At 41.1% G+C, this 25,124-nt stretch overlaps 1 protein-coding gene across 14 annotated transcripts in view; it reads right to left on the bottom strand.

Annotated features, from left to right (window-relative positions):
* Positions 1–25,124, bottom strand: part of Mitf (melanocyte inducing transcription factor) — a 211,242-nt gene that overhangs the window by 119,850 nt on the left and 66,268 nt on the right. The window contains exon 1 of one of the 14 annotated variants that reach the window (XM_051203501.1): positions 24,873–24,890. The exons of the other annotated variants lie outside the window; for them this stretch is intronic. The gene's annotated coding sequence lies outside the window, so the exon portion shown is untranslated. Of the gene's footprint in view, positions 1–24,872; positions 24,891–25,124 lie in introns of those variants that run through there. 14 annotated transcript variants of the gene reach the window in all.

The following is a 25,124-nucleotide window of genomic DNA, read 5'->3' as shown; positions in this document are numbered from 1 at the left end:
ATGTTTTCATGTGAGACCCTCAGCACTAGAACGCCAGTGTTTAACTTTGTAAAAGTCCTCGTGTAAATGTTTTCATTTGTTAAAATATCAACTGAAATTCCCTTACACTGTTTACCTATCTATCTTTGTGGAAACAGCTTTGTATTTACAGATTTGTGTTCCCTTTGATATCAATCAGTGGGAATCCATTTAGATGTCACTATCATGTAAATGAGCCATTGGGTACAGCTAGTAGGGGTCTTCCGCCCCTAGTGACCTCCTTTAGCTGGGGAGGAAGTAGGGAGCAAGAAGATCCAGTCATGGCTAAGGATGCAACTCTACTCTTCTATTGAGAAAATAACTCAGAATCCATTACTCAGTAGAGTGTCAAAAAGATACAAGAAGATAAAATCCTTGGCTGCACTAGACACAGGAAAGGGGGAAAGAAAAAAAAAAGTCACAAAATGAAAACTGCCTTTCAAACATGGTTATAGTTAAACTTAAAAAAAAAAATCACATGATTTTTGTCCCTAGCATTCTAATGAAAAGGAGCATTGACATCTAGTGGGAAAGTAGCATTTCATGATCTAAGCAGTAATGATTACAAAGTTCATTTGTAACAGTGTGGCCAATCCTCACTTTGTCTGACCCCAACAGCCAACATTCTCTGAACTTAATGTCATGTTTAAAGTTTTTATAAGTGCGTACACATACACACACACACACACACACACACACACACACACACACACACACAAACTGACTTCACATTGACTGGTATATGACATTTTTCCAGTACGAAAGAAAAGTTGGAACTATTGCTACGTGTCACAAAGCACCAGTGGTCACCACTCAGCAAACCAAACCATAGCTAAGCTCATAAACAAAGTGGAGCAGTAAGCCGCAATAACTAGAAACTGCCTTGTAAAGAGCAGACTGCAGTTGCACCCTGCCATTCTCCACATACCAGCTCCTTGTTCACATGAAACCTCAGAAAGTCTCCCTACAGACCTTCTCAATACTGGGACATCAGACACTAAAATCGAACAGGAGATGAAGCAGGAACCCCAAGATATGCTGGAGTAGAGTGAATGCCCTTCTCACTAAAGGAATCAGTGACTTGCATAACCCACGCAAAAGACAGCTACCCAGACCTTCTCTGCCATTTACTTATCCAGAAACCCTGAAAAAGCAAAATCAGACTTACCCTCGGGAGCCATCCCATAGGCTGACACAGAAGAGCGGCCTGTTGACAAGCTACCTAACCTCACTAGGCTTAATCTTCCCATCCACCTACTAACCCCTGTGACTGCCTGTGCATCTGGCTTTTGTAAAAGAACTTCTGCAAATGTATGGTAGATGAGTAATCATTGCGACTTCATAAAACATGCCAAACCCATCACTAGTAAGAGCAGTTTCATTTACTCACCACATTTTTATGTGCTTTTATTTATTTTCTTTAGTGAAATTAGTGTTTTTTTGCTGATGTCAATTCCCTGCCCTTGTCCAAGGGGCAGAAGGCTGCCTGTTTTATGTATAACTTTTTCTGGGTCTCTGTCAGCAGGCAGCAATATTGAGCTAATATATGAAGACATGGCCTGGCAGAAAAATCAGCTTTGAAATTTATACGTTTACTATTTATATAAGTCCTGTCAAATAACCATTCAACCTTATTCTCTCTTCTTGCATTGAAAAGGTTAATACTAGAAATACTGAACCTAAGACTTAAATCAATTTCTCACTCTCTACCTGATCATTTCATTAAAAATTTAGCAACAAAGCATTGTATCCTTCTAGAACCTTCTATGTACACATCTCCTGAAGGTACACACACACACACACACACACACACACACACACACACACACACAATCATATACTTTTAAAAAACACCAAAACCTTGGAGACTGGTAAGCGTTGAACAGGAGAATATTCCAGAATTTATGAAGCTAACAGAGACTACATACAGTAGAATATCCTCATTGAGATCAAAGCAATATTTGTAATCAAGCACATTAATATTTTTAGTGGAAACATGAATAGTCAACTATGTGAGATAATAAAGACTATAAATAACCTTCTGTCATCTCAGGTTAGGGAATTCTGCCAAATGAGCAATCAGAAAAAAAAAATTTGTATCCTTCAGCACTCAGAGAGACTTTTTGATTTCAGAAATATGGGTAAGGGATTTCTGACCTACAGTGTTGCTCAGTTAACCAATCAAGTTTTGAATACTTTATCTGTTTGGTCACATACATTCATGAAGGGAAACTTTGAGAGTATAGTCAGACAGAATTAAAACCACTATTGCACCCTACCACATAGGGAGCTGAAGGCTTTACATGTAAATGTATCACATACTTCCAGGGAATAACAACTTGGCCATATACACTAGCAGGGGAAGAAGAGACTAGCTGGAAAACTAAGGGCCAGGACTTAGCCGTGTGGTACCGCATGAAGGTGAATGCTAGGAAGATATCAATGATAAACATGGCCTGAGAACATCAGTATCCCATGGGCTCAGGACTACCATGCTGTTGCCATGCCCCTCACTGCACAGCCTCACCGTATTCTTGTGCCTCATCAGGCTCTGAAAATCCTGAGAATCCTTTAGTAAACTCTCTTTGGGCTTCCTGAGAAAGTCCAGCTTAAGACACAGCCAAGTAATATGATGGCCACAGGGGTAAAGTTCATTTAATGAAGTGAGGCAGAGTGACACAGTACATAGATCTGAACATGACCTGAAAGCCAAAGACTGACTGATTCTGGGTCCAAGAACATCTTATTGTCTGCACATTTCATAGCTATTAAATAACTGTTCATAATAAAGAAATATATTCCTTCATGTATTCACTCTTCTCTTACTCAAACATGTCCTGAATGTCTGTGATCAGACACTATACCAAATACCAGTTAATGGGTCTGGTAGGTTTAGCAAAGAGTACTTACTACCAGGTGTCCAGTTAAATCCGAGGTTCAGAAAAAATAACCGAGCAATTTTTCACTATAAGCTTGTCCTCTGTTTAAAACCTTGTTTAAAGTCCCCTGATCAGGTTATATTTATACTAAAATGTTATTTGTCTTCATCTATAATGCAGATTTCACTAGCATGAAGAATTGTCCTACTGGATGTCCCCTGAGCAACAAAGATGCCTGAGTGACAATCACAGACCTTTGCTCTATACAAGAAGCAAATCAGCTAACAACTTTACACAGTATAAATATGGAAGGGCTCTGAAGACACTGAAGTGGGTGACAAAATAAGGATAAAGAAGAAGTGGACTGGAAGATAGGATGGCAAAGGACAGACCTGTCCAAGAATTAACTCTAAAGAAGAGAAAATGAAACAGCCCATAAAAATGGAAACCATCTTGACCAATCCTACTGCACAGTAGGCATTCGATAAGCAGTTTCCCATTCCTTCCCAGGACCTGAATGCTTGACCCTGGATAAGAAGACACTTGGCCTTTCCCCAACCCAGTCCTATCCTGGATATGAAAAAAAAAATATAATAAACAGGAACGTAAATATGTCACCAATGGTTTCTGAAAAGCTAGCAGCCACTATCTGTCCATGACTTCAGGAGAGACTGAGCCAGGAAGGACTGCCCTGCCCAGCTCCACAGGAGTGAAAGAGAACAGGGTGACAGGAATAGCATTCACTTAATAAGATGCTGAAGCAATAATTATCAAGAATAAGGCAAGAGCAAGGACTAAGCAGAGCTTCCAGGTCATTGATGATGATGAAATGCAAATGAAGACACTTGAGCTGAGGGACTGGCTAGGCCCCAGGACCCTGGGCACACATACACATACACACACACACACACACACACACACACACACACACACACACACACCCTGTGAGCCCTCCTCCATTCTGACTCTGGCTGAGTCTCCTGTGTACCCTCCCTTCCCTGCTGCCTCTGGGAGGTCAATTACATCCTCAGTCTCTCCCCCACCCCCATTAACCTTTCTGAAGCTCACCTTTCACCAAGTCATTCTGCATCCCTCTGCAGACAAACAATAAATATTTGCTGAGTGAGTGATTGTCAGGTTCAAGTGATGAGTCGTTTACTGACCTGGTACAGAGGGGTAAAAGAGGGAGAGCAAGTAACTTCAAAATCACAAAATGTGTAAGGTAACTCCCTGAAATGCCATAATGAAGATGAAAAAAAATAGCCAGAAACCCAGGTCGTTGTGGAATACATGTGTGGAAATCTATCTTGAGGATCTGGGCAAGTTACTTAATGAGAGACATTCACATAGAATGTTACAAATAAAATAAAATCAAAGTTCATACTCACACCTACAACCAACATCATTGAACACAACCATAGGTATGTTCTAGATCTGAGAGACCTTTCTATGTGTGGCAAGGAGAGAAAAACCAGTCACTCCCAGCATAGGAAAGGGAGGAAAAGAAAGGAGAGAAAAGGAAAGCCAAGCCAACTCTTGAGTGTCTTTGAAATTTTTTTTGCCAGTGACCTCCTTTCTACTGACTATCTGGGAGCCAGCGTATCATTAGTGAAGGTAATAATGGGGGTATGTAACTGTTGACAGCTGCCATTTACTCTCACCTACCTCGTGCCAGGTATCATGGCAAACTGCCAGGCATCGTGCTGACCTGTACCTTAAGTGATCTCCACAGCCATCACCACTGCTGGCCGCTTGGTATGCATCACCTCATTTCACCCTCTAGCACTTCTGCAGAGCTCAAGAGTATTATTCCTCTGTACAGAAGAGGGAAGTAAAGTGCGGAGAGAGGGCAGCTAACTTGCCTAACGTCTTATCGTCAATTCCTTTTTAAGTTCTGGGATGAGGTAAGACCAAGTGGAGGGAAAAATATAAAAGGATGCCACATGAGACTATTGGAAGCCTGGGAAGATAAAAGGAAAGAGATACATCAAATGTTATGGCAACAAGAGACCTGAGAGTTGTGGACAATGAGATGCAATTCCTTTAGAGCAGTGGTTCTCAGTCTTCCTAATGCTGTGACCCTTTAATATAGTTCCTCATGCTGTAGTGACACTCGATCATACAATTATTTTTATTGTCATTTCATTACTGTAATCTTGCTACTATTGTGAACCATAAGGTAAATATTTTTGAAGATAGAAGTTTGTCAATGGGAGGTCACAACCCCCAGGCTAAGAACCACTGCTTGAGAGCAATATAAGGAATTTCAGTTAAAGAAGCCACATTTAACTAAGTCCTGGGTTATACACTATAACAGGGTAAGAATCTTATCTTCACTTGCTCAGTTTTAGCAGACAGGGACCACTGGGAGAATCTGGTGAAGACAAAGGGCCCTCACTTCAACAAACTACATTCCCTAACACTACTGTGCTGGATTAGAGGCTAACACCTCCCGGACATTTCATCCTGCACAGAGATGGAACTTGATTCTTCAGAAGATGACAGTCCCTGTTGAATAAAAAACAAAACAAACAAAATACCACACACACCTTCACTCTTCCTATCTTTTATGTGGTGTCCCCCAAAGTGGAGAGTAATATGGCTCAGAGAATGATGGGGCATCTTTGGTAGTTGAGGAACCTCTTGTTCCAATGTAATCATGAAAGGCAGGAGGTCATTGTTGAGTGTTGATGCTCGGAGGGCTAAACCCATATTTATGAGTTGAGACACATGTCATCAGCCACAGTATTCAGGTACAAGACTACAACTTTAAGAGTCTTAAAACCAGCAGTAAAGACGAATGTGTGCATTAGTAGACAAAATGGATGTGGTTAGCCCAAGAAAGTAATCTACCATCTTTCAGTTTTGTGTGGACATGTGTATGTGTGTGTGTGTGTGTGTGTGTGTGTGTGTGTGTATTTCAATATTAGAATTTATTTCATTTTAGCTAAACAAAAGCAGAGAATATATGTTTCTTCTATTACTACTAAAGTCTTAGTTGGTAGAGCAGTCTACCACAAACTCAATGGATGGAAAAAAAAATCCAAAGAATCCTTTTGGAAATCAGTCTATAACCCAGATTCTTAGACTGTGGGCCATTACTCCAAATGGGGTCATGTAACAAATGTTTAAGTGAAGGAAAAACATTAAAAGGTTTCTGAATGCACAATAACCAAAATGAATTCAGGATCAAATGCAGAGTCAGGTGTTGGTGGCAATTCTCACCCATAACGCACCACAGGACTTCGCTGCAGCCTTGACTCTGAATGAAAACATGTGCCATCTGCACTATGCACGTCTTCGTGACATGTGATATCAAGGAATGCTACTAGGGTTTGAGACTACTGTCTTTATGAATTGACAGGTTTTTATAGTACATACTAAATTTGCTACTATTTCAGAAGCATATGGTTCAATTGTAGAAAACAAAGATTTGTAATATTTCACCAATCTTTCTCAGCATGTACCGATGACTCTTGAGTCTTTTGCTGACTTTCAGGACCCCACTCCCTCCTTTTACTGGGTCACCTTGCCCAGCCTTAACACATGGGGAGATGCTTAGCCTTACTGCACTTGATATGCCATGTTTTGTTGACATCTATGGGAAGCCTGGCCTTTACTGAACAGAAATGGAGGAGGAGTGGATTCTGGGGTAGGGACAGAGAGGAGGGGAGGGGGATGGACTGGAAGGAGAGTAGGGAGGGGAAACTGCAGCCCAAATATGAAATAAATTGATTGATTAATTTTTAAAAAAATCACTCAATGAATTTTGGCCTGGGATGACAAAAGAATTTCCAACAATTTCTAAAATGGTTCTAGGCAAGCTTATGCCATTTTATTCTACCTGGGATTTTTGTTATCGCTGTTGTTGATTTGTTTGTTTTTTGTTTGTTTGTGGGGGTTTTGTTTTTGTTTTGTTTTGCTTTGCTTTGTTTTGAGACAAAGTTTCTCTCTGTAACAGCTCTGTCCTGGAATTTGCTTTGAGGACCAGGCTGGCCTCAAACTCACAGAAACCTACCCTTTTCTGCCTCCTGAGTGCTGGAATTAAAGACACATACCACCAAGCTTGGCTATACGACCTGTTTATCTAAGGCAGTGTTCCCAGCATGATGATCATAAAACCAAACTATAAGCTAACTCTAAAAACCACTGAAAATATTCTGTGACCTCTAGTGTCACAGATTTAGCCAAGTTTTAGTTCTCTACATAAAAATACACAACCAGATCTATTTACTAGTATATGAATTAAGTCTTTAATAATAAAAAAAATTATATGTATACCAAAATCATTTTGAATAAACTTCTTTATGATTTATTATCATTAAATGTTTGCTTTTTGAATGTATTTTATGTGCCTGTATCAAGAAAATTTTTTTCATACAAAAAGAAATTCTAGATAGAGAAAGCTTGAGAAGTTTTGTCTAGGACCTAAGTAGATCTAAAAACCACTGTAAACAGAATAATTGTGCTAAAAATAAAGGGACAGGGATTTTGAAACACTACTGGGACATGAGCCAGTCTTCCGTATTTATAATCCATGCCTAGGTGGCTTTAAAACTTATACCACATTCCCATTACAGTAATACTGACTCCCCACAAACACATGCACAAGCTTCCCAAATTGTTTTTAGCAATTGTTTTCCAGTTCCCAATCCCAGATGGATACTTTTGCCCATTATAACAAAAGTGAATTCTCAGAAGCATGAGATGAAAAGCAGAACAGATCAAATAACTGTGCAGGCCTGAATTCCAATCATTAGATTGAAGACTCCAGGGATTCTTTCTGTTTGCTGTATATGTTGTTAACCATGTCTTTTGTAGATCTGGTTCATAAAGCAGTTCGGTCCAGGCTGTGGGTGCTACTTTAAAGAGACACTCTGAGAACACACACACACACACACACACACACACACACACACACACACACACACGCACGCACGCACGCACGCACACACATGTGCACATGCCTGCCCCACTTGAGTTCATCCTTTAATTCACTGCCAATGTTTTGTTCTCCAACTAATAATGAAACAATTAGTTCTCTGCCAGCTGCTAATTCCTACCCTAACTTATACGAACCACCAAGGAATAAAATTAGCAAGTCCATGAAACTTGTGATGTCACATCTAAAGTAAGTTAACATTTGATTAGGCTTCAGACCAAAATCAGCCAGGTTTTAAACACACAAATCAAGTCAGATTATTGTTCATTTTATAACAGGTTTTACATTGAGGAGAACAATTACCACTAGATTCATCTATGTACAGTAATTGTGGAATTCATCTGTTTAGGATATGGTCTCTTTATGACTATAGTCTGCATTTCTGTATCCGAGACACTACAGAAGCATATTTATTGTGCAAACTAGTATGGTAAAGTTTTGAAAAGCTGCTAAGCTTGTGTACATGTTGGCCACAGATACTGTCCTTCATCAGTTCCATGTTTGCTCACATCATCTACTTGAAGCTACCTCCTACAACTGACACAGACTTTAATTAGAAAGAATCTATAGGCAAAACTGTCATATTGCTCTTCTGGGATGAAAGTAGGTTGTCCTTTTTATCATTAAAATAGCTGCAGATTAATGAAGGATGCTAGCTAATCTTCTTAAATTATTCATCTTAAAATACAACCTTTGAAACTATACACACATAATCCTACAATCTCTCGTCAAAGCTCCTTAAGCCAAGGAGAGTTAATGATTTTCCCAAAGCCCAAGCAATGTGCATTCCAGAGTGGAACAAACTACACATAGCATCAGCTCCGATTAGCCTGGTGCTGGGGCCTCAAGTCATAGCTTGAGGCCAGCTGCACATAAAGGCAAAGATGGTCTTAATTAGAATTCTCACACGCATTTCTTAGCAGCAGAATCCAAGACCGCCACCTTGAAGCATCCATTCTGTGGGTTCCTTGGGTGTTACATGATGCCCACCACAGATGCCCAGGCATGCCTTACTGACAAACGAGATTTTCAGGGACCTGGACCCCTACCTTACAAACTTAGGTTTTCTGAATATTTGGTATATTGTCTGAATACTGGTTTGGCACTGTAGCTCATGTAAAGGTCAAGAAAGAGAGGGGACAGAAGGAAGGGGAGTGGGAGGGGGAGAGTGGAGGAGAGAGGTTGATAATAAGCATATACAAGAAGGAAGGATGTACCTAAGTCAGGGCTGTCAGACCTTTTGACATAGCAATATGATATGATGCTGCTATCAACAGATGAAGTGGTCAGCATTCATTCCTGGAAAGTGTGTTGCCCGTGGGCTAGAAGCTGGTCATCCTTGATATAGGGACAAGTAAGCAATGAACAGATTAGGTAGTTAAGCTAGCCAGTTTGTTCTGAGGATCTCCCATCTCTGTCTGAGGAGAGCTGGGATTACAAGGGGGCCAGCACACAGCCTAACATTCATATGCGTGATGGGTATCCAAACTCCTTCTTCAGGCTTTACTCACTAAGTCATCCCCTCAGTCCCAAAGCATTCTTTAATAAGGAACACAGTATATTGTTTCAAGATTTATAAACAGTAACTGTAGGAAGATGAGAAAAACTCAGATGGACTGAAGGGAATTTTCTAGAGAAGGTACATACACATTGAGAGTGAGGCACCCAATTTCACCTGTGGTCATCTTTCAACCTCCAACATTCGGGCATCAAACCAGACCATGCTCAGAGCAGCCCATTCTAGTACTGTCTCATTTTTGCTGGGTGTGACACTTACCCTATCATGCTGCTGCAGAACCCACACAGAAAGAGGAACAGAAAGAGGCCTGCCTGCAGCCCTATCTCAGGATACAAGTGGAGAAGCAGTCAACCCTTGATGGTCCATTCAATCACTCAGGATTATCAGTGCAGATAAACAGCTCTGCTGATAGGCCCCAAAACCAACTGGGCCCCTCATCGGCCTGGTTCACACCTCCTGAAAGCTCCCAATACAGGCAAGATGGGCAGTTTGTGATGTCTTATCCCAGGACAATCAGAAGCAACATGTTCTCCCTGCACTGCTTGCTAGAGACTTTCCAAAGCTTAAGTTACTCAGCCAAACAGCACATACATGCACCATTACATGCGGACTTCTTTGCCTGAGCCCACTAGAACCCCCTCTACTTGTTCTTATGCTACACTTTGCATCTCAAATGTCTCTTTAAAACCCTCATCTTGTTCTCTAGAGTGGTGCTATCTTAGTTAGCATTTCTGTTGCTGTGCTGAAACACCATAACCAATAAGTAAGTTGGGGATGAAAACTTTTATTTATCTTACACTTCAGCATTGCTATTCATCACTGAAAGAAGACAGGGCAGGAACACAAACAGGGCAGGACCCCCAGAGACAGGAGCTGATGCAGAGGCCATGGAGGGGAGCTGCTTACTGGCTTGCTTCCCATGGCTTGCTCAGCCTGCTTTCTTATAAAACCCAGGACCACCAGTCCAGGGATTGTACCACCTGCCATGTGCTGGGCCCTCCCCCAATGATCACTAATTGAGAAAATGGTTTACACCTGGATCTCATGGAGGCATTTCCTCAACTGAGGCTCCTTCCTCTCTGATGACTCCAGCTCCTGTCAAGTTGACGCAAAACCAGCCAGTACACGTGCCAATAGGAAGAGGTGGGAACTGTAAGAGGCAAGGTCTCCTAGAAAGTTGTAGGTTATCAGGCACATGCTCCTTAAGTGGGGGGTTGGGGCCCCAGTTTCTTCTTCCTCTCTTTTCTTCCTAGCCATGAAGGTAAGCATTCTGACCCACCATGCACTCTCTCTGTGGTCTTCCAGCAGAAACCCAAAGCAAGAGACCAATCACTCACAGGTTTAAACCTCCAAAACTAAGAGCCAAAATAAGCTTTTTCTTCCTATAACTGATTTGTCATAGGTACACGTGATAGCAATGACAAGCTGACTGACACACAATGCAGGAAAAGAACCTAAGTCTATCGATGGGCCACAGTGTGAAAATTCAGGCCAGAGGAAGGAACATAGTAGTTTGAAATGGATGTCTGACAGAAGATATTATTGGCTACAGAAAGAGATGGGCTGGGAAGAGACAAAGGGAGCCTTAAAGAATACAGGACAGGCAGCTAGAAGGAGCAGTCATTACCTGCTTCTGAGTGAGGATTCATGTTAAGGCCTTCCCCTCCTCAGCGGAGGTTTGTTGCAGTGATGCTTCATCTGTGGATCTTACTAGAACTCATCCTCTAGGCTGCCAGGTAAATCTGGCCATGGAAACTTGTTCCAACAAAGGTACCAGCTACATAACAGCCCAAGGATCAATGTCAAGGGAAGATGCTAACAACCTTAGTAGTGTGCAGAGAAGGAATGGAAAGACCCTGACTATGAAAAGCCACCCATGCCATGAGAGCTGGGAGAGAAACAAGTCACAACCACTGCAGGAAACAGCCACTGGCGATCTTTTCCATGCTACCAGCCAGAGCCAAGCCACGGAGAAGCCAGAGGATTTCTGGAAGTCAAGTGAGCATGCTGGGGAAGCCAGGAATGCTGCTGAAGACAAGTGAGCATACACCCAGACGGAAGAAGGAAAACACCTCCCTCCTGCAATGTCTCTCCAGCATCCCACCTGGCTGAACACTGTGTCGTCAACAAGGTCCAGGCCCATCTGACACAGCTGAACACTGCACTATCTAGAGGGCCTTACTTATTTTCATAGTTCAGAGAGTCAAGGGTAAATTTTAGTCGTTTAAGTTTGTTTTCCCCCCTTTTTATGTGTGCATAGTATACTCATTTGTGTTTGTGGTATGTGTGTGGTATATGTTCATGTGTGTAACCCATGTAGAAATCAGTGGTCAAAGTCTGGTTTCCTCACTCACTCTCCACCATGGTTTGTTTTTTGAGACAGGGCCTGTCACTGAAACTGGAGCTCACAGACTGGCTAGACTGGCTGCTCACAAAGCTGCAGGGATTGATCTAGGAAAACACCACCATCTATGACAATTTACATGGCTGCTCCAGAACCAAATCAGGTCTTCATGCTTGGGTGGCAGGCATCTTACCAACAGAGCCATCTCCATAAGTCCCTCAACATGTATTTTCCAGGTACATACCTACATCAAGCAACCATATTAAATTCTAAGAGCCCATCATACTGTAGACATGCATATGCTTATGCCACAGACATTCCTTTGAGAGCTGCCCTCATCACTGGTGATGAAACTGATTCTGTGGGAGGAGAACTGTCATGATGTAAACAGGCCAGAATCATGCAATGGCTTCTGAGTCATGTGTGGAGCTCCTGTGTCCTGTGATCCATCCCAAACATCCTCCTACTAGATTCTGAGTTCATCCTGATGGCCATTGGTGGCAATGCTGTTCAGGCTGGTACAGCCACTGGCAGGACCAGTCTTCTGACAAATGCTGACAGACTTTTGATATCAAATCTCTAACTGAAACATGAATAATGTGCTCATATTTGACCTTTACTTAGCCATTTACATGACTGCTGTAACTGTTTTTGAAAGAAGACCATTTCAGGCCTGCACGTGTTCAGGATGTGTCAGCCGTGGCCTTCTGTCCCTGTTCTGGTCATTCTGCTAGCCAAAACACAGGCTAGAGGGCATATTCTGAACCACAAAACAAATCAGTCTGTGACTGCTTATGAAAGCAGCATCAGGGATCTGGTAGTTAACAAAGCATTCTAACAGCAGGAAGGATCCCAAATAAAGACGAGTCACACATATGTGTTCAGTCCACTGAATGCAAGCAAAAATGTCTCACTTTCTAGAGAACACATCTGGGAAGACCCTTATACCAAAAGGAATTTCAAAAGCCCAAACTGGTGTTTCCAGAATAAAGAAGTAATCAAACCATTGTTATGAGCTATTTATAGGCTCCTAAAATTCACATGTGGGAGTCTCCCCTGCCCCAAACAAAGGGGGCTATGGAGTTATCAGATATAGGTGGGGTCAAGGGTGGAAGGTTTAGATGGACTTGTACCTTCTCTGGAGGAAGACACACATCCTCCTGCACTCAGGAAAGGCAATGGGAGGACACAACCAGAAGGTAGGTAACAGCAAAATGAACACATTCTCTAGGAACTAGGTCTGCCAGCACCCTGACCTTGAACTTCTAGACATCAGTGTCAGGGGAAATAAATATCTGTTATGTATGCCACCTGGCCCAGACAGCTTGTTAAGGTAGCCTGGGCTCATTACTACAAAAACAAGGCTAGAAGCACAGCTTCATCTAGCAGGAAAGGCTAGCAGGAAAGGCTAGCACAGAAGAAAAAGATGTTAATGGGTGTACCTCAGAGACACTAACTGATAGTGCTAAAATGGGAGAATGATGAGCTTGACCTGGGACAGAGACGACTTTGAGGAAGAAAGAAAACAAAAAATAAGGAAGCGACAAGGAAAAGCAAGCACATGGTGTGTTGTGGGGGTGGGAATGGATGAATTCAAAATCTGGAAAATCGCTTAGTCACCATTCCACAGCACACAGCAAAAAGGGAAGCAGAGACTGAGCCAACAGACCTCCCTCCTCGGGAAGTGACATCCTGCCTCACACCCTGCTTTCTGTCCCAGTGTTTATCAGTTTCTCATTTCTGTGTACTTGACAGGTCTGGTCTTCTTCCTTCATAGGAATGAAAGGTCTGTGAAGGCAGAGGCATTGCTTTGTAAACTTTACTTTCCCAGTACCTATGATAGAATCAGGGATAGAAAGAAAACTATTGGGAAATTAATAAGGGAAATGATGGGTTTGTTGATGACTCTAACAGCAAGTACAGGCAGCAGGCAGAAGGCAGCTTTTTGGGTACAGGGGTAGAAAGCCACTGACCACTGACATAATTTATGTGTAGTGGGCCATGCTTGGTCTATCTTTCTTTATTGCCTGTTCTTGTTTCTTGACTCTCCAATTTCAGATAACCAGGAAAAATGATAAATATAAAAGCCATTCTTACCTCAGGGCCATTCAAATGCAGGTTATACTTCGATAAATAAATTACTACATATACACTCAGAATATAGCAGCAAAATATTTTGGGTTTTATATATGTATCATATACAAATATTTAATATGCATGTTCCATATTAAATATTTAATGCACATTATAATATCAAATATCTAATGAACGATACTATATTAAATATTTAATATACATATGCTATATTAAATATTATCTATGACACAGTAGATAATATGTTGTGTGGAAATGTAGAAATAACATATGTAGAATATGTCATGTTGAAATATAGGGTCCTAATATAGTATGATAGAGCACATATATTTATATATACATATGTTTATACACATATAGAAACAATTGTGTATGTGTACACATATATAATCTGGTATATATAACTGATTTTATATCTGCATATATGTAATCAAGCATATGTACATTATACATACACACACACATATAAATCAAGAAAATAAAACATACGTTTTCGTTCATGGACTCTTCCCCTATTCTAAATGGAGGATTCAGGATCCTTATATTAACCTCTATGGTTGTACACCCCCACCCAAACCAAGTCTAATTTGATCTTTCTGGAAGAAACAACAAAGGACTGAAACGATACCATGCAAAGTGAGCAAGCGCAAGTGGCAGGGCCGCCATAGGGAAGTGGCCTTGAGTGGCGGCTTAGGGTCCTGCTCATTCATTGTTTCCCATACATCTTACCAATTAGATTTTACATTTCAGCACCCTCATTAGTTTTTTGGGGCTTTATGACTCAAGCTTGAGGGGGGCAGCAAACTATAAAACAAAGGCCTCAATGTCTCCACAGCTGAGAAAATCCCAGCTTTGTCAGGGCAGATGCTATTTATAGCCCATTTAGCCTGTGTGCTCTGGAATGCACTTCTACACATAGCCTCCAAACCAGCTCTGAATTCTGGGCCTCCGTCATGAGGGAGAGGTGAAAGAGTGGGAAGTCTGAGGATGGGGGTCAGGCATGTTATTCTAATTATATCACAGTGCCTGGTGTCATGTGATAAGCAGAACTGAAGGTCCCTGGTATTGACTCAACTTTGACAAGACTGTGCCCTGATGCAGTGAGTTTTGAGTTCAAATTACTAGAAAATAAGGGGTAGGAAAATACCCTACAACTAGTAGGAAGAAAAAAGGACTGTGGTAAACCCCATTTAATTTTATTGCAGAACACACAATGTGTACAAATGCATGCATACATAAAGAAGGCTAGAGACATGCAATGTTATTGTGTGTGTAGGCCCATGACTTACAGTCACAGTCTACTTCTGTGCTCATGCTTCATTCTAATGCAGAAAAGCAGGGTTCTACAGGACTGGGATCTGACATGATGCTCTCCGAAGCAGAAGGTGTTGGGCAGCCCAGCAACCTAGCAAGACTTCTACCGTGATGGATTACTATTGGCTCTGCAAGGCAGGTAAATTACCTCCGCTCCATTCATGGATCCCAACCAAATTAATTTTCTCTTGTGCCAATTCTATCACATCCCCAAGATTCACAAAGAAGTTTTACCAGGACATCAGAACTCAAAAGGGGTTGAACATTTTTGTCCTGGCAGAAACTTAAAATAGAGCTTAAAAATAAAACAATGAGAATGAATTTTTAGCTCTGCAAAGCTCATGATTTCTATAAATTGCTTTTTCAACTGAAAAAAAAATGCATTCTTGTTTTCATTATTGCATATGTACTAGAGGTTACTGAGAGACTAGCTTGGAAATCCAAAGGATTTAGTTCCATACTCAATGATGGATTCCAAAATCAACACTAAAAATCAGAGTATAATTTGGAAGCATCTAAGCATGTTCCTAGTAAAAAATGCTCCCACAGGACCTCTCTTTAGCAGAAACAGAAGTGAAACAGGCACATACATACTTTCCTGAAGCATATTAAAAGGGAAAACAAAAATGGAGGTAAAAATCATCCTGATTATCATGTGTAACTCAACAGGCTTCAATCACTACTTCAATATGAACGCATAAATGATTAACAAGTGGCTGTTATGATGAAGGTAAATTATGTACATGTGCAAAGATGTCAAGAGAGTAAAAATATAAAAACAGGATATTACATTTTTAAAATATAAATCTATGAAATCTACTATGGATTTTAGCCTCACAAGCACAATTAGGGCCACCTATACTTCAAGGACTGGGTGGCTACCTCTATATAATGCTGCCTGCCATATCAGAAAATGCAACTCTTAAGATTTCTCCCTTCCAACACAAGCTAAACTGTTCTGCTTGGGAGGTCATGGTTATTGTCAAGAGATGCAGCTATTTTGGGTGGTGTCTCACCCCTTAGACAAGCTCACACGCTAGCTTCTCTCTGGCCAGCTACTCTGTAGCCCATCTGTTGTAATGGAACGAGGCTGGCCCAAAAGAACTGCCAACTTCAGACATGCAACCACAGCAGCAAGGTTGTCCTGCTTAAGCAGTTCCAAACGGTGACCTTCTGAACCTCAATCTGCCAGCTGCTACATCTGGACGTTAGCAGAGCTTAAATTAGTGCCTCTTTTGATGCAATGTCTTTGCAAAGAGGGGGAAAGCAGAGCTGAGCCTTGTTTAGGGTGGGCTTTTGAGGAAAGTCAAAGGAAGCACAGCTACTACTGAGGAGGCTCTATGTCTTTCACATAACATTTAGAAAAAGTGCTTTCATTAGTATTTATTCCCATCTGACCTTGAACTCAATAAGCACAGTTGCCTTTCCTGAATACTGTAGTGATAATATATATAAACACTTATTTTTTTCTTCTCAGAAGTTACCTTACTGAAAATTTAACCTTTCAATCAGGATGGAGAAGGGGTAGACAATTACTTCTTTCCATCTAAACAACTCAATCTCTGAATTTCTCCATAAGCATTTAAACTTGCAATCATGTTCTGTATTTGCGTGTATCGTTATGTTGTATATGTGTTCGTGGAGACACATACACACACACATACAAACACAAACACACACACACATACACACACACACACACACACACACACACACACACACGTACGTACGTACGTGGGTAGACATGGAGGCCAGAGGGCAACGTCAGGGCAATGTCATCCTCTTTCATGGTCCAACTGATTTTTTTGAGACAGGATCTCTCACTAAATCTGGAGCACACTAACTCAGCTAGGCTGGCTGGCCAGCAAGTCACAGAGATCTCCCTGTACATACCTGGCCACTAAGAGGATTACAGCCACCCAACAGCTTTACCATGGTGCTGGGGATCCAAACTCAGGTCCTCAGACCCACTCAGAAAACACTTAACCATCTCCCCAGCTGCCATGTTTCAAATCGTTTAGTAAATTAAGTAACTAGTGATACAGAATATTGTGCTGCTTCCTTTAAGAGCAAACTCTTTCTCTTAATTGTTTGTTTGTTTGTTTGCTGCTGAAGAGGAAACCCAGGGCTTCACACATTAGACAAGCACTCTACCACTGGGCTATTCCCATACCCCATTCCATAGTTTGAAAATAGACTTACCTTCGACCTCAAATCCAATTATAAAGTAGTAATTAACATATCCACACAAGAGTTACTTAAATACAATGTGTCCCAAATGGAACACCAAAATCTGTCACTTAGAAGCCAAGACTACAGTTCATCCCTGTGTTCAACTGACAAACATGGACTCTATACCTACTTTGTGCTTTAGGGAAGCACCATAGAGATAAGCATAGCTTCCTCCTAATGTAACAATAAGAAGATCTGGAAAACCTCATAGAGGTTCCCTATAGGCTTTAGCTAGATATCAACAGATGTGCTTTCTGGGACTTGGCAAAGAACACCTACTAGTTTGGTTGATATCCCTGGAAGGCCTGCCCTTTTCTGAAAGCAAACAGAGAAGTAGATGTGAGAGAGGACTGTGAGGGAAGGAGAAAGGGGAAACCGTGGCCAAGATGTAATACTGTAATACGTAAGAGAATAATTAATTACAAAAAGAACACCTACTAGAAAAAGAACAGGCAATCAGGATTGCTCTCTTGGTACTACATTTTGAATCTCCTCCTACCTCTTCCCAAATCCTCCTAGTCTCCTAATCCCGCCTATCTTGCTTTCCTATTGGCCAACAGGGCTTTATTCATTAACCAATATGAGAAACATATTTACAGAATGACATCTCCCACCAGGAAGTTCTCTCAGAAATCACAGTAGAATAGAAGATGTTCAGATTGAGACCTGCTGCAGAGGAGAGACTTCTTTAAACCTAGAATATTCAGTAAGACCCCAGAAAATGAGAGAACTGGGGCAGGGGAGATGACTCAGTCAGCAAAGTGTTTGCTCTGTAAACCTAAGGACTGGAGTTCCATCCCTAGAAGTCTGTGTGGTGACACACACTTGTAATCCCACTGCAGGGAAGAAGACACGCAGATGCCCGAGGCTCACAGCCTAGACAGCTTGCCTACTTGACAAGCTCCAGGCAGTGGGAGATCTTGTCTCAAAAAATAAAGTAGAATGGGAGCCTGAGGACAACAGCAAACTGTCCTCTGGCTTCTACATGTGTCTGCACACACATCTACCTGCACACACACATACACATTATACAGGGACAGACAACATACAGACAGACACACAGACAGAGAGAGGAAGAAGGAACAGAGACAATAAGCAAGACTGCTGTAGAGCTAACCTCGTAGTTTAAAAATCATCCTGAAAACAATCAAAGTAGTCAACAAGCAAACAGATTACTGGGAGGACACCCACATTCTTCAAGGGGAAATAAAAATCCAGAATCTGACAGGTTCGGCATTCACAATGGTCAGCTTCCAATGGCAGATTACTAGACAGTGGATGGGAAGGGAAACTATCAGTTCAGCAACAGAGTTGCTCAACCCTAGAGGGTGCCAAGAGTTGCTTGTCTTGAAGAGTGGCTCCAAGAATTAACCTCTAAACTCAAAAAAATCTACATTGGACTGCTGCTTGCTACATGTTTCTACATATCTGAGGTTTTGGTTCATGTTACCTATAGTGACTACCTATTTATGTAACTGTAGGGCCTTGAACCACTCTATATGTACTTACCAGATCCAGTTATCCTAACAGCATGGTTTAGGGTCAACTCTTCTTTTGACTATGGAGGAGGTTCTAGAAACGGGGTAGTTGATCTGACTCAGCTCACAGAGTTGTTATATGAACTCTAACGAAAGCCCTGGACACCACAGCTAGAGAGCTTCACTTGCTACCCACGCATCTGACATGTCTTAGCACACAGTAGTATTGAGGGAACTGAGTGGATCCCATGTGACTGCAAGGGGAGTTTGCTTCATGTTTCACATGAAGTATTAGAAATAATATCTGATACATCTCATTGATATATAACAATAGCAACATTTTAGGTTATACAAAGAAATAAAAGTAATAGTTTAAAAATATGGAATGAGGGCTGCTGAGATGGCAGAGAAAGTAAAACTTCCCACCACCAAGCCTGATGACCTGAGTTCAATCCCCTGAAGCCACTGGTAGAAAGAGAACTGACTCCCAAAAGTTATCTCTGACCTCCATGAATGCACACAAGTGTCTAATACCCACACACACAATACACACAATTAAATGTAACAAAATATGTTTTAAAATATGCAACTAGAAGACTTACTAAATAAATCAAGCAACCAATTATTTAGTAACATTATATAATATACACTAAGGCTAATATCACGAGGCACTGTCAACTCACTACATTTTGGGAAAACAACCCATGTCCATGGAAGGACAGCAAGAGCAGTCCAGATATGCAGCTGACTGGCCAATAGCATAGCACTCTTTCTAGTTTCCATGAGCTCTCCTGCCATTTCCTTTGAGGAGGATCAGATGAAACAATGAACCATTGCCTATGTGCATTTCCTACCTTCTAGAGACAGTGGTGTTCTTGTTTAGTTACTGAGGTTCTCAATGGACCCACAGAAGTGAATTGATTAGCCAAGCCTCTTCCAAAACCTGGTATGGTACATATCAGAATTGTGCATAGCAGCCTTACATGTCCTCTCCTCTTTTTTCAATGACACCCATCAAAAAATAATGAGAGAAAGAGAAAGAGACAGAGAGAGAGAGAGAGAGAGAGAGAGAGAGAGAGAGAGAGAGAGAGAGAGAGCTCTAAAACTCACTGGTCCCCTGATTTGATACTATGATCTCTAACCGCCTGTCAGTGAATTTTTTCCAAAAACATTGCTAGAATCTCCATTCACACTTTCCTGAGTGAAACAAAAATCTCCTCTAAAGGAAACTCAAATGTTTGGGATCTGAAGAGACCCCAGAAACCTGCTAAGGACCCAGGAGAATTCTAACACAGAGACAGATAACCTTACTTTCTCCCTAAGGCAATGTGAACTGCAAAGAACGTTGGCCTGGGTCTTTCCACAAATAACATCCATCAATAATCCCCTTGCAAAACTTGAATTTGTATGTGGTATTGGAAAAAGAGAATTACTTTCGTGTCCCATTGTACTCAGATACAGCAGTACTTCCTGGAAGGAGCCATATACTTCACTTGGTGTAAGAGCAGAAAGGAAGTAAAATATTGGACAGAGTCTAAGCACACTGCACCAATGGGGAGCCCTGTTATTTTACCTCACCTTTCCTCAGCTACCTTACTGTGTTGATAGGGGACCTCAGCAACATCTCCAAATAAGGAAACAGCATCTAACTCTGGGCTCATCTCTACAGATACTAAGCATGCTCAATCAGGAAAAACTTTCTTCCACCCAGAATATTTGACACTTACTTTTCCCATTATCCTCAATTCAGTGACTGAGAGACAACATGTGACAATAAAGGACAAGAAAACCAACCAACCAAGCTATTTACATGTACATGGAGTGAAACCAAAGAATGCTTGGTCACTAATCCATAGCACATAGATATCTAGTCCTTCTACTTGTGTTAAAAACAGAAAAAATTCTGAGGATACCTCAGAATATATATTTGAAACCTTGGAGCCAATCTAGGTACTAAACAATCAGAAACTATAAGAATGAATAATAGTCATTGGGAGAACAATCAGACTGTGACTATCAAAAGCAGACAAAGCAAAAAAAAAAAAAAAAAAAAAAAAAAAAAAACTCAACAGAGAAATGAACACTTGACAAAGGGGGCAACCGGATACCCTTCACCAGCTCAAAACCAACATCTAAAAGTCAGCAATCTCCAAATAGCTAACAAGGAGAACCCCTCACTGGCATGCCCTTTTGCATCCCTAAAGCATTTCTACAACCGTAGTCTATTTTTTTTTTCATGACACTATCCCTATGAGATTGCACCATTCCCATTTTAGACAACCCTTGGTAGTGTCGAGCACCTCAGATAAGGTCGTAGTGCTATTTTGGGACAGGGCTAAGACTATAATTTACTATCCTCATTCTTTCCACAACATTGCACTATTTAGCTTATTGTTCTACCCCATTTCTATTTTTAGTATTGCCCTATTGGTTACTGAAAAGTGTCTCTTGACCTAACGATCTACTCAAAGCATTTGAAATTACCAAGGAACAGAAACCCACTGAGGGGAATGTGGGGAAGGAGATCTCATAGTAGTTCAGTGATAAGAGTGAATATGGCTGCATCTCTAGAACAAAGAACAGGTCAGAGGCAAAGGCATCTTCACAAGCATTTTAGTCTCCAGGTCGCATAGCTACAGTGCCATGCATTTTGCTTTGCACAGCTACTGTATCATATCACCCTCTATCTACATTTTTGTGGCTTATACAGGGTCCAAGGTGGTTATCACTGCATCCCAGCCCTTCCTCTGTACTTCACAGATGATAAAAATATGCATATCGTCATTCTCTCTCTCTCAAATAAATTCTTCTGGGTTGACTAGCCAATGATAGGACAAGCTCTGAACAAATGTCCACTAATTTGATTATCTGTAGGGATGGATGGCAACAAGGCAGGAAACCATTCTTGTTACAGATATCTCATATGCTGGATCATTGAATCAACATACTAGAGAACAGCAAAATGCAGTCACTATACAAGTACCCTCATTGCATTTAACCAAGGCCCTCATTTTATGGGTGAGACTATTGACACTACATAGTGAGTTGACTAAGATGGCAAGAAGTAGTACACCTCTCATGCTCACAGTCCCTATACACAGGGTCTCAGAACCATAGATTTCTCTTGAAACTGACCATCAAACTTGTTCAGTCAACAGCCAGTGGCACAGCACTCCTTGTATATCAAACTATATTCCTTGATATATAATGACAACTCTAGCATGTAAACACTCATAAAATACCTTACCTTTAGAGCATGAAGTCTCACCTCCAGGTGCTCGATAGGATTATCAGTACCCTACTTTAACCCAAATCCATCATTCAAATCTCAGACAGCAATAATGGGTTTGAGTGGTGTGTGAGTGTGTGCCCACACACACACACACACACACACACACACACACACACACACACAGTCTCTTACTCAGCCCAGAATTCATCAATTACAGTAGACTTGAAGGCCAGGGAACTCTAGGGATATACCTTCCTCCCCAGTGCTGTGACTACAGACACAGGCCATAATGCCTGGCTTTTGTGTAGATTCTAGAGAACGTAAACTCAGGTCCTTAGGTTCTATTGACTGGACACTTTCCCCAGCCCGAAAGCAGTGTTTTCAAAGCCTCCTTGTTCATTTTAACACATAAATATAAAAGGCACTAGTAGAATCTTGAAGTCAATGCATAACATATTAATACATACTCACCCCTTTAAAAAAAAAAATAGGGATTTTAAAGATTACTTTATAAACATGTGTGCTTATATATGCATATCTGTATGTGAGTATGTACACACAAAGACAGCTGTACATAGAGGTCAGAGGCATCAATTCCCCTGGAGCTGGAGTTGCAAGTTGTGAGTCACTGGATGTGGGTGCTGAGAACTGAACACAGGTCCTCTGCAAGAGCAGTATGTGCTCTTAAGTACTGAGTCATCTCTCCAGACACTCTCTGACTCTTGCTCACTCTGTTCGCATGGGAAACTGCACTCACACATACCTGCTGTCTAAAAGATTCAGAAAATGCCTTCCCTTGTAAGTAACTAGTACAGCGTGGAGAAATACTCCACCTTTCCTGTGAGATATTCTGACTATGTAGCCCACACTGGCCTTGAACTCTTGATCCTCCTGCTTCAGCTTTCAGAGCATTGGTGCTATAGGCATGCACCATCATAGACAGCCACCAATGAGGACTTTTAAGTGAAGAAAGACCCTAAAAGACTTAAAGCAACCTGAGTCCTTTATTGATTGTAGTGCTGAAATCATATCTTTTCTAGAGTTGTAAACAAGATTCATCTTTTGACCAAAGATCAAGAATGGAAAAAAAACAAAAAACTAAACAAAGAACAAAGATAACAAAAAACTGTTCTGAATATTAGTTTTATTATTTAATTTGCAAAGATAACCATAATGCTGTCATATAAATCCTTGGGGTGCCCAAACTCATACTGAACAATAATAAAATGCTTTAGCTTAAGGTAAAGAGGGTAGATGGAAGTCACATATGTAATTCCATATAAAAAGTGTCAAGAACTGAATGGAGAAACTTACTGCACTCAGTATAGAATGTGAGCTGGTTCTTAGTAAAGGAATGAACTGGCTAGCAGAAGTCAAAGCCACCTAAGCTATTCCTGAACACAGACTCCTGTCAGTCACTCTCAGTACCAAATCTTACCATAAGGTGGTAAGCTTTGGAAAATTCAGGGTGGAGGACTAAAACTAGTTGAACTTGTTTACAATAAATACTCAATACAAATAAAAGAAAATGAAAGCAAAGCAGACAGTGAGCATTAGAAAATGTTTCTGACATGTCCCAATATCCATTCAACCACAAAGACCATTAGTGGGAACAGAATCTCTGTGTTTTATTAGTGTAGAATTGTCATCATTTGGAGCAACTGATAGCTAAGCAAAAGAAATAAAAGAAACCCATCAAAGATTCCCTACTTATTTAATTAAAACGAGTACTTTTGGGAGACTGGTGAAAATGCCATCTTGAGTCTTAGAATACTAAGCGCCAACCTTTAATCTCTAAAGAATATGCAAAATTTTTTCTTGGTAATAGAAATTTCTTAGGCTGTTATCTGAGCTAAGGCTATAGCTCAGCTATAGCTAAAAGGCCATACAAACAACAACAACAACAAAAAAGGCAGAATGAGTTCAGCAAGCCTATGAACAGAGCAAACTAGAGTACATCATCCTATGGTAAACATCTGCATCAGACACCACTGCTAGCCTGATGCTCCACTGCAGGCCAAAAAAAATGTCTTCACACAGCATTCATGTCTTACAACGAAAGATGTACTTACTTTGGTGGTGTTTGTACATGGTCACGTGATTCTTAGGAGTTCTCCCCCTGCCCCAAGTGCACTAGCTCCATTACATCATACTTTAATATGAGGCAACAGCCTTGTAAAAGGATCATGTGATAAACCAGTTGGACCCAATGTCTAAGATGTATCTGACCATAAAGAAGCAGCTGGGAATTGCAACCTTGACCCCTGAATGCATCCAGCTATTATTGTTTAGAAAATTGTTGCTCTGGCATCCTAAATGACACCTTGGCCACACTGCCCATCAGATTAATGTGGGAGAGATCAGGTAAGAGATCAATGACGCAGCAGATCTAGCTCCAGCATATGAATTTAAATACCTGTGGCTCTCCTCAACAGATACCTCATACTATTCTATGGCCACTCAATACACGGTATCCAGATGACACCTATAATTGATAAAATTGGCATTCTCTGAGATGTAGTTTCACACAACCTTCTCAGTCACTTGGGTACTATCACCAAAGTCCCTAGTGTTATTGACTTTTGCTCAGTGCTCCTAATCCACTTATAAAATACACTGACTAGACACACAGAACTTTGTGTCACTAATGGAGGGCACAGAAGAATTGTCACACCCCTTACATTCTTTATAACATTCTCTCCCCACACTCTATGCAGCACTGCTGCTAAATTCATCTCAAACTGTTCCCTTGCTGAGACTCCATGGTTACAGCATCCTTAAAGTCATAAGAGCCCCTCACTCAGACTCGGAGCCACTTACCCATTCTCCCCGGATGTTTGTCACACTCCCTGCTTCACTTCACGTTTCTGCTCAGCTCTTCTCTGTACTGCAGTCCAAGTGAACTTGTCACATAGCAGTCATGTGAGTCATTGCCTCCTAATCCCTGTTACTCCATAAATTCTGGAAGGAATTTCCATAGCAGGTAGGGTGAAGCTCTCAATCTTTACCTGCATGGTCAAAGTCCTGCAAGGTGTGAGCTCTCACTTATTTCCTAGTCTCCTCCCACAACAT

The sequence above is a fragment of the Phodopus roborovskii genome, unplaced genomic scaffold (genome assembly GCF_943737965.1).
Source record: "Phodopus roborovskii unplaced genomic scaffold, PHOROB, whole genome shotgun sequence".
NCBI classification, from domain to species: domain Eukaryota; kingdom Metazoa; phylum Chordata; class Mammalia; order Rodentia; family Cricetidae; genus Phodopus; species Phodopus roborovskii.
The sequence above is the reverse complement of the archived record's forward strand: the minus strand, read 5'-3'. Positions and strand labels throughout refer to the sequence as shown.